Source organism: Silene latifolia, chromosome 9 (genome assembly GCF_048544455.1).
Source record: "Silene latifolia isolate original U9 population chromosome 9, ASM4854445v1, whole genome shotgun sequence".
NCBI classification, from domain to species: Eukaryota; Viridiplantae; Streptophyta; class Magnoliopsida; order Caryophyllales; family Caryophyllaceae; genus Silene; species Silene latifolia.
The window spans coordinates 195,119,038-195,130,174 of NC_133534.1; the positions used below are offsets into that span (position 1 = coordinate 195,119,038).

The following is an 11,137-nucleotide window of genomic DNA, read 5'->3' on the forward strand; positions in this document are numbered from 1 at the left end:
ACTAGCCCCTAGATCACATAAGGCTTTGTTGATCGTTGTGTCGCCAATGGTACACGGTATTGAGAAGCTTCCGGATCCTTTAACTTTGGAGGTGAACTCCCTTGAAGTATGGCACTACTCACCTTAGTGAAGGCGATAGTCTCAAGTTTCCGGATCGACTTCTTCTTTGTGAGGATATCTTTCATGTACTTTGCATAGGCCGGAACGTGATTGATTAATTCCGTGAAAGGAATTGAGACTTCTAAGTTCTTCACAATTTCCATGAACTTTCCAAGTTGATCATCAAATTTGGGCTTGACTTGACGACTTGGAAAAGGAAGTCTAATCACAATGGGCTCCTTTTCTTTGGCTTTATCTTCATTTTTCTTTGAACTTTCTTCTTTTGATGATTCCCCTTCTTTGGGACCTTGCACCACAACTTCATTCTCACTAGCTCTCACAACTTCATCCTCAACTTGCTCCTTCGGTGCTTCATACCTTGTACCACTTCTCAAGTGAATGGCACTAACCGTTTCATGTCTAGGGGATTACCTTGAGGTGGTAATTGCCCCTTTTGTCTTTGTGAGCTTGAAGATGCTAGTTGGGTCAATTGTGTTTCCAACATCTTGGTGTGAGCTAGAATGTTGTTGATGGTGGTATCCTTCGCTTGGCTATCCTTTTGCATTTGGGTGAAGAATTCTTGTTGATTCTTTTGCATTTGAAGGACCGCTTTTTGGACATCAAAACTTTGGTCATTGTGGTGATTGTATGGATTTTGATTTTGGTAACCTTGGTTTTGATTGAAAAAGGGTCTTTGGTTTTGATTTCTCATGGGTGGTGGAGTGTATGTTGTTTGAGGGTTTTGAACATTTTGGCTTTTGTATGAGAGATTTGGGTGGAACTTGGTATTTTCATTGTAAAAATTTGAATAAGGGGTACCGCTTTTGTAAGCTTGGAAAGCATTGACTTGCTCGGTTGTTCCCCTACATTCACTTTGATCATGACCTAAGGTTCCACAATTCTCACATATCCCACTTGGGATTGATGAGGATGCCGTCATGGCATTGACATGATGTTTTGATTTTGAGTTTTCCTCAAGTCTAGCCATAGCTTGTTCAAACTTCAAGTTGATAGTGTCAATGTGAGCACTAAGTTGAGCACCCAATTGAGTAACGGTGTCCACTTCATACTTTCCTCTAGTAGCCTTGCGAGGCCTACTATATTGCGAATTATGGACCGCCATTTCCTCAATCTTGTTCCATGTTTGATTGTCATCAACTTCGGTGAACATTCCATTTGATCCCATATTGAGAATGTTCCTTGAATCTTCATATAAACCATTCCAAAATTGTTGCACTAAAAACCATTCGCTAAGTCCATGGTGAGGACATGAGCGACAAACACCTTTGAACCGCTCCCAAGCTTCATACAAAGATTCTTCATCCCTTTGTTTAAAACTCGTGATTTGAGCTCTTAGCATATTGGTCTTTTCCGGTGGGTAGAATTTTTTGTAGAAAGCGAGAGCTAACTTCTTCCAAGAATCTATTCCAAGGGTGGCCTTATCAAGGCCCTTCAACCATTGCTTTGCGGTTCCGATTAACGAAAAAGGAAATAAGACCCATCTAATTTGGTCTTGAGTCACGCCCGTTTGAGAGATAGCATCACAATAATCGCAAAAGGTTTCCATATGAGAATGAGGGTCCTCACTTGGCATGCCCCCGAATTGGCTCCTCTCAACTAGTTGGATGAAGGCGGACTTGGCAATAAAATTTCCGGTAAGATGTTGTGGGGTAGGAGTACCGTTTGGTAGATTCTCCTCGGTGGGTGTAGAGTGGGACGAAAATTTAGGCATTGTAGGTGGATTTTGTGTGGTATTGTTTAATGGGTTCTCTTCTCCTTCTATTGCGAAAGGATTGACAAACTCACTAGTGGGTTGAACAACTTCACCAACACCTCCCAAATTCCTCCTAACAAGTCTCCTATTATTCGTCAAGGTTCTTTCGATTTCACGGTAAAAAGGTAACAAATCTCTTTGTAACCTTCTAGACATGCAAAATATCAAACAACTAGAAAACAATTAGAACAAACCTTGAGGAGTTTTACTTCCCCAAGGTGAAAAAAAAAAAACACAACTAAAAACAATAAAAGAAATCTAAAATCAATTAAACACCGTCCCCAGCAACGGCGCCATTTTTGATCGGAGCCATTTAGTTCACAAATTAAGTAATTGTGGTCGTTGGTCAATGGTCGATACAAAACACAATTTATACTTCACAAACAACTCTACAAATTAGTAAAGAGGCAAGTAAAGGTCGGATCCCAAGGGACGGGTATTGAAAACGAAGATTTCTATTGCTACTAGTGGTGTCTAGGGGTGTCACAAGTTGGGTTGATGTAGAAGGTTACTAAACTAAAATAGCAATGAAAATAAACTAACAAGGTAAATGGAATAAGGGTGTAAACAATTGATTAAAAGCACTAGGGTGTCATGGGTTCATAGGGGATTCATGGGATATGATCATACAAACATGTTCTCAATTTATAAGCAAGCAATTATTGTTGTGATGGATTGAGTTGGGTTATATCTTACAATCCTAGGAAAGTTTGGGTCCGGAGCCGAATCACATAGATTGTACAACACCTACAAGTCGACTTAATCTTTCCTACTTAACACATGCATGATCTAACAAGACTCGAGTTGGGTTATGTCTTACAAGTCAAGTTGAAGAGATAGTAGATGATAATAAATGCAAGGATTCATAGGCTTAGCATTTCATCAAACATAACATGTGCATGTATTAAGATCAAAACAAGCAAGCAAATAAGATATGAAAGCATATTGATTTAGGCATGAATCATCCCCATGTTGGTTTCCCCTAATCACCCATTAAACCCTAGCTAAGAGACTACTCACTCATTATCATATTGATCATGCTAGAAAGGTTGTCAATCATACTAACATAATGAAACATGATGAATAAATGAAAGTAATTAGCAATAATTAAAAAGGGATTAAGAGATTATACCTACTAATGATTCCAATAATAAAGCAAGAATAATAGAAGTACTTGAATCCTAGATTGAGAGGTTGTCAATCTCCCAATAATAACCCAAATGATCTTCAATTACCCAAAATAAAGTAAGAACAAGAGAGAGATTAAGGAACTAAAACTTGGATTAAAACTTGATTAATATTTGATTACAATATTGAAGAGAGATTTGATTGATATTAACTACACTAATTATTGATTAGAAGAACATGCTCCTCTAATTAGACTAATGGGGTATTTATAGTGAAAATTAGGGAGGATGCATTAGGGTTAACTAAGGGTTAAACTAGTAATTACACTTTTAAGTTGAGCAAGGAGACTCCGGTATTCAATGAGAGAAGGGCGTCTCCATTTTGTAACTTGAAGGACGAAACCATCTGCATCTTTGCGATCCGAGCGGATGGAGGTCGAGACGGACGGATGGGGCATGGACGATCCGAGCGGATCAAGGCGTAAGACGCTCGGATTGGGCTGGGGGATCCGAGCGGATCGGGTAAGGACGCTCGGATTGAGTGGCGGACGGACGGATCATGGATGATCCGTTCGGATTCTTCTACAGCGTCATTCCTTCTTCTTTTCTTTCCTTTTCTTCATAGAATCCTTGGGGATTTCCTTGGGGACTCAAGGATCCTTTCTCAACATTGATCTTCTACTTAGCTATGTACAAAGGCCTTCTAGTCTTGTCTCTCCTTGATGCTTGGTCATTGAATACGATCCATTTAGCCTCGTTTTGCCATGAAAATGCAAGATTCTTACTCCTTTCCTACCAAGGGATCAAAATCTCAAAGAATATGCAAAACAAAGATCTAAAGATAAGAAATGACCCAAATAGGCACTAAAAAGCATAGAAACAATGGTAATTCGGGGGCTAAATATGCGCCAATTATGGTCGCATCAATTATTACGGGCAATTAAGAAGAATAATCTGTATTTATTCCAGCGTAGGCAGCCGTTCAGCTATAGCTTATATAAGGAACATTTGGGAAACATTTTGGAGATCATTATCACAAGACAAAGCATACTTCTATGCATACAATACTAATACTACAAACATTGTCGTTATCATACTTTTGCTCCCCCGATTACATAGTGAAATCCTCTCCTGGCTTGGTGCCCGTGGTTTTTTCCCATTCAAGGGTTTTCCACGTACAAAACTCTTTGTTTTATTTTTGTTATTATTTATTATATTTATAGCCCTATATTTGACCCTGCCGACCTGACTAACGGACCATATAGAGCTAGTCAACCCTACTTAAATCTACCCTGACCTGATTTCGCCTTGCGCAAAATCCACACAAAAACAATTGGCGCCTACCGTGGGGGCATCTAGCGCTTTAAATCCTTTTTTCTCATCTTACAAAAACTCAAAAATCCTACAAAAATGGCCCAGCCTTTAATTGAGGAACAACTGAATGCAGCTCTCCAGCAAATCGCTGAGTTGGAAAGCTTGAAAGAAAAAGTAGCCCAAACTAAAGCAGAAATCCTGCAACTAAGAGAATTTGAGACAGCTCTGAAACAAAAATTCGAGAAAACCCAAGGAGCAGGCTCTAGATTCCAGCCAGGAACCCCATTTGCATCAATCATCAAAAACATCAATTTCTCCAGTTTTGGGAGCCCAAGTGGTTCTAAATTCATTAATGTTGATGATGACGGTGAAGCAAAGAATGATAATGAAAAACCTGATGAATCTGCAATAGCCATCATGATGGTAGTGGTTCAGGAGATCAATAAACTCAATGAAAAATTTGATAAGATACCTGGAGTACCTGCCAGCATGGAAGAAGCTGCTCCTGCAGTTATGCTGATTCGCCTTTCATAGACGAAATAGCAAAAGTAGATTTACCAAAGAAGTTTGTGGTCCCATCCATGAGGGTCTATGATGGAACCAAGGATCCACAAAATCACGTGGCTCTCTATAAACAAAAAATGCTGGCTGCATCCATCCCTAGCGAATTTAGACAAGTTCGCATGTGTAAGGGATTTGGAACGACCTTGACCGGCCTTACTCTACAATGGTGAAGGAAAAGTAGATTCATATACATACTAACATACTCATGTATGTCTAAATTAATTTGTCATAAAATTAAAACGGATTTTATGCATGCAAACAAATAATATAATAGAAGAGAAATCATGTCCTTACATTGTTGATTTCGGATTTAAGGGCACAAAAGAGATCACCTTTCTCTTTTGATCTTGAGCTTTTCCTTATGGATGAACAAGATCTAAGTATAAGATCTCTCCCTAAGCTTTATACCCAAGGCTCCTCTTAATTTTAATTAATATTACAAATACTAGTATAATATTAATCAAGTAGAAAATTGACCCAAAAATAATGTAAACACTTGATTATTTTCGGTTTTGTGGAGGGAGAAGAAGAGAGCTTTTTATCTCTCTAGATATCTTATTTTTGGATGATGGAATAATAGAATGATACACTAACTAAATCAAAGTAGTGTATGTAGAAAAATAAGACAAAACTCTTGCCTTGCTCTCTTGGAAAACCGGGTAGGAGGAGAAGAGGAGGGAAGAACACCCACCCAATGCATGCCCTTGTTTGTCTTAACAATGCACACTAGGGTTGCATGCCTACTCTTATTAGTAATCATTATGTTTACTAATTATAATATAAACACAATATGTAGCTAAAACTCCTCCAATTTTCGGCACTTTACATAATATGGATTCCATATTATTTTTGTCAATTGTCTATATGTTACATGTCATATGTCACATATATTTGTTATGTATTTTTAACATATTAAAAATCAACGTATTAATAAAAATACGTCACATACAAAAATTGATTTAGTAATTTCATAATTACTTGTGCCAAAATATTTTACCACTTTATAAATCGTATTTACAAAAATTCATTCAATTCCGATTGTTTCCTTAAACAATAATTTCATCCGAGTAATGAAACAATTCGATTACTCAGACCGTATCTCATTTAATCACATTTCAATATGATACGTAAATTTTACTTCCAAAATCGTCCGTCAATTTTCAAGTAATTTAATTAACTCGTAACGTTATACGATTAATTAAATAATCAATTAAGAGTGTTGCCCTATAGGTATGACCTAGGGGGTCAACTGATCACCACCGTCGTACGACAGTAATGTCAAACTCTAGTCAGCCAATCATTACCGATATATGTTGACCAGTTGACAGTATAAATACTTCCCAATTGTATTCTTTAAAATGAGATTTAATAATGATATTTAAATCATGTGATCGCACTATTGTTGAGGACACATTTCCCAACAATCTCCCACTTGTCCTCGACAAGTGTGCGTCACCAATTCTCTTGTCCTATTACTATCTCCCACTCAATGCAAGGTGTCTTTCAGGTCGTACTTGCAAGTGATCATATCGAGAGTGGTTTCCTCGATCCGGAGAATAACCGATTAACCTAGGACTTATCTATCATAGATACTTTCCGAGCGTGGCCACGCATTTCCGGTTCATTACTCCTCGAGTGGCCCTGAGATATTGTTATAACCCCGACAAGGGGTGGACAATTCCTATCGCACTCATTCCCTTCGACTAGCCACACCATCATAACCCAAAATATGCCCATTTGACCCCATTTACGAAGGTCGTAGTAACACAAATCAAAGTTAATCGAAAACTGTGCCATCTTAGGTGAACAGTCTTTAGTCAAAAGAATCGACTCATTAGAATACTATAGTAGCTCTCGCCACGACCAGGCTATATAAAATTGCCATAACTCTATAAGCGGTCATTAGCCCGACAAAATGTTCCTAACGATCGCCTATGTGATCGACTAGTCATCTCACATGACTCTATGGCACTTGAACTTGCCATCAATCGCATCACACTCTAGTCACTTCGAGACGTCACCTCATACAAGTAACTATGGGCAAATACAATGTTAATCCGTGTTCACTTTAACGGGGTTCAATTGTCTCTACAACCCGTTTGGATGTAACAAAGTATAAATTAAAGATAAAAGACAAATGTGATTATGAACATGAACAAAAACAACACTTTTATTTCATTTCAAAATCTAACAAAAACTTGGTACACGTTTAAGTCCCATGGACGTAACATGTCCATCATGCTTAGCCTGCGATAAAGGCTTGGTGAGCGGATCGGCTATGTTGTCATCCGTCCCAACCTTACAAATCGCAATATCCTTTCTTTCAATGAAATCTCTTATTACATGATATTTTCTAAGTACATGTCTTGATCTATTACTAGACTTTGGCTCCTTAGCTTGGAAGATCGTCCCACTATTATCACAATAGAGAGTGATGGGATCATTGGCGGTAGGTACTACTTTTAGACCTTCCGTGAATTGCTTGATCCACATAGCTTCCTTGGCGCTTCGATCTTTGCTATGTACTCACCTCCGTTGTCGAATCATGATTCTGACTTCCTTGAAGCTTCTCCAGCTTACGGCACCACCATTGAGCATGAAAACAAAACCAGCTAGTGATTTCATGTCATCTCTATCTGTTTGAAAACTTCAGTCCGTGTATCCATTAACACGCAACTCAGTGTCTCCTCCAAACACTAGGATAGAGTCCTTAGTTCTTCTCAAGTACTTAAGGATGTTCTTGACAAAGCAATCCGTGACTCTCACCGGATTTCCTTGATATCTACTCGTCATGCTCAAGGCATACGAGACATCAGAACGTGTGCATATCATGGCATACATGATTGATCCAACAAATGAAGCGTAAGGGATCAACTTCATGCGTTCAACATCATGGGGTTCGGAGGGACATTGAGTCTTGCTCAATATCGTTCCGGTTACCATAGGTACCAAACCCCTTTTGGATTTGTCCATGCTGAATCGTCGAAGAATCTTATCAACATAAGACTCTTGACTTAGTGCCAATATCCTCTTGGGTCTATCTCTATAGATCCGGATACCTAATATGCGTTGTGCCTCTCCTAAATCCTTCATTTGGAAGTGGTTACCTAACCACTTCTTAAGTAAGACAACATTGGAATATCATTTCCAATGAGTAGTATGTCATCGACATACAAGATTAGGAACACAACATTGTTCCCACTGAATTTCATGTATAAACATGGTTCCTCAACATTTCGAGTGAAACCATTTTCCTTTATAACATGATTGAATCGATGATTCCAACTTCTAGATGCTTGCTTAAGACCATAAATGGATCTCTTAAGCTTGCACACTTTGTTAGGATTTTCAGAATCAACAAAACCTTCGGGTTGTATCATGTACACCTCCTCTTCTAAATGCCCATTTAGAAAAGCGGTTTTGACATCCATTTGCCATATTTCATAATCATGAAATGCGGCGATCGCTAACAAAATCCGTATGGATCTTAGCATGGCTACGGGGGCAAATGTCTCATCATAATGGAGACCTTGGACTTGGGTAAATCCTTTTGCCACTAGCCTAGCTATGTAGACATCATCATGTCCTTCTATGCCATTCTTGACTTTGAATATCCATTTGCATTGAAGGGGTCTTGCCCCTTTAGGCAAATCTACCAAGTCCCAAACTTGGTTTTCAAGCATAGAATCCATTTCGGACTTCATGGCTTCAAGCCATAAGGTGGAATTAGGACTAGAGATTGCGGCCTTGTAGGTGGCGGGCTCATCACTTTCCATAAGCAATACATCGAGTGTTCCATCTTCCTCGATAAGTCCCACATATCGATCGGGATGGCGAATTACTCGGCCCGTCCTTCTTAGTGGAGGAGGTACAACCGCGTTAGACGACGAAGGAACATCTTCTTGCGTCTCTACCTCGGTTTGTGGCTCTTGAACTTCATCAAGTTCAAAATTTCTCCCACTGTCTCTTAGAAATAAACTGACTTTCTAAGAAGACAGCCTCGGAAGACACAAACACTTTGTTATCTTGAGGTTTGTAGAAGTAGTAACCTCGAGAGGTCAAAGGATAGCCTACAAAGATGCATTTTTCGGATCTTGGGGCAAGCTTATTGTCGGGTTTAGCCTTGACGTAAGCATCACATCCCCAAATTTTCATATAGGATAGATTAGGAACTCTTCCTTTCCATGTCTCAAATGGAGTCTTTTCGGTGGCTTTAGTGGGACTATTATTCAAAGATAGAATTGCAGTTTGGATTGCAAATCCCCAAAACGAGTTCGGTAACTCGGTTTGACTCATCATGGATCGAACCATATCAAGTAGGGTTCGATTTCTCCTTTCGGCAACACCATTTAGTTGTGGTGTTCCGGGTGGAGAAAGTTGTGATATAATACCACAACCTTTCAAGTGTGAATCAAATTCAAGACTAAGGTATTCACCACCACGATCGGATCGTAGTGCCTTAATTCTTTTGTTCAATTGGTTCTCTACTTCGTTTTGGAATTCCTTGAATTTCTCAAATGCTTCACTCTTGTGTTTCATTAAATAGATATACCCATATCTACTCAAGTCATCGGTGAAGGTTATAAAGTAGTCATAATTACCACGAGTGGTGATACTCATTGGTCCGCATACATCGGTGTGTATGAGTCCCAATAGCTCACTAGCTCGTGTCCTTTTACCACTAAAAGGATTACGAGTCATTTTGCCAAGTAGGCAATATTCGCATGTACCAAATGATTGATAATCAAATGGTGTAATCACATTAGTTGAAATTAATCTTTTGATGCGATTCTCGTTTATGTGACCTAATCGACAATGCCAAATGAACGCTTCACTTGGGTCACTTGATTTGAGTTTCTTTGATTGAATGTTATAAATATCATTCGTTGGATTTGAGGTCTCTAAAATGTAAATGCCATTAATGGAAGAAGCTTGGCCAATAACCAAATCATTCCTAGAAATAGTACAACGATTGTTCTTAATGACAAAACAAAAACCGTCCATGTCTAGCATGGCGATTGAAATAATGTTTTTAGAGAGCGTAGGTACATAAAAACAATTATGCAAATACAACTCAAATCCATTAGGCAAAGCTAAAACATAAGTTCCCTTGGATTCGGCCGCTACCCGAGCTTCATTTCCAAGGCGTAGATCCACATCTCCCTTGCTAAGCCTCTCCACATCTCTTAAACCCTGTAAATGATTACAAAGGTGAGAACCACAACCGGTATCTAGTACCCATGTCGTAGTGGAAGTATAATTTATATCAATAACATAAATTTCTTTAGGAATTGTACCTTTTAGAGTAATGAGTCCTTCCCTTATATTTCGCAAATACATAGGGCAATTCCTAAGCCAATGTCCCATGCCATAGCAATAATGGCACTCATCATTCACTTGCTTGAAGTTTTTGACTTTCTTTCCTTTCTTCTTGAACCTCTTACTCTTTGACGCAAGAACTTGATTGCTAGAGCTCCCACTAGCTTTGGCATCTTTATCTTCCAGAGACAAAGACCCTATAGATCGTATGAGGTAGTCTTCCTGAGACGGACTCACACGAGGTCTAGTAGTAGTGGGTGGTTTAGAAGAAGTGATGAAGTTAAGGTTTCCATCCGAACCTATCCCGAAATGAAGTTCTCTAGTTGTATCGAAATCGTTGCTGGAGCAAATGTCGTCAAGAACATTGTGGTAAGATTCAATAGTAATTGGTGCGGTAGCATTTGATGGATTCATTGTTTTAGAACTACAAATATGGAGGAAAAGGAAATATTAACATTTGTCTTTTTAAAATCATACTTGTAAAATATTAACAAGATATGAACATTTATATAGTGACCTCTACCCAACTATAATAAATGATTCCAAGACCCAAATTCATATCAATTTAGGCACGGGGTAGCCGATGAAACCTTCATCAATATAACTCGGTGGATTAACGTTTAATCGATTCTACTTTTAGAACTCTTGGTCGATAAAATTACTCTAATGTTTATCTATAGCCCAAAGCACATCAACAAGGGCACGGGGTAGCCGATGAAACCCTTATCAATTACTTTTGTTGAGTTCAATCCAAATTTCGAATAAATGTGTCCATTATCCAAACCCACATCAACTTAGGCACGGGGTAGCCGATGAAACCCTCATCAACATGAATTCGGTGGATTAGACATTTATCACCCACTTCCCCTACGTAACAAGGTTTGTACCCCGGGGTAGCCGAGTGCACTCCCTCGCGAAATAGGTTTTCATGGTTTCTACT

General features: G+C 38.9%; 1 non-coding gene across 1 annotated transcript; it reads left to right on the top strand.

The window, feature by feature from the left end:
• Positions 1 to 1,352: 1,352 nt before the first annotated feature.
• LOC141602762 (small nucleolar RNA R71) lies at positions 1,353 to 1,459 on the top strand. Its single transcript, XR_012524672.1, has one exon. It is a non-coding gene; the product is annotated as a small nucleolar RNA R71 (small nucleolar RNA).
• The last annotated feature ends 9,678 nt before the right edge of the window (positions 1,460 to 11,137 follow it).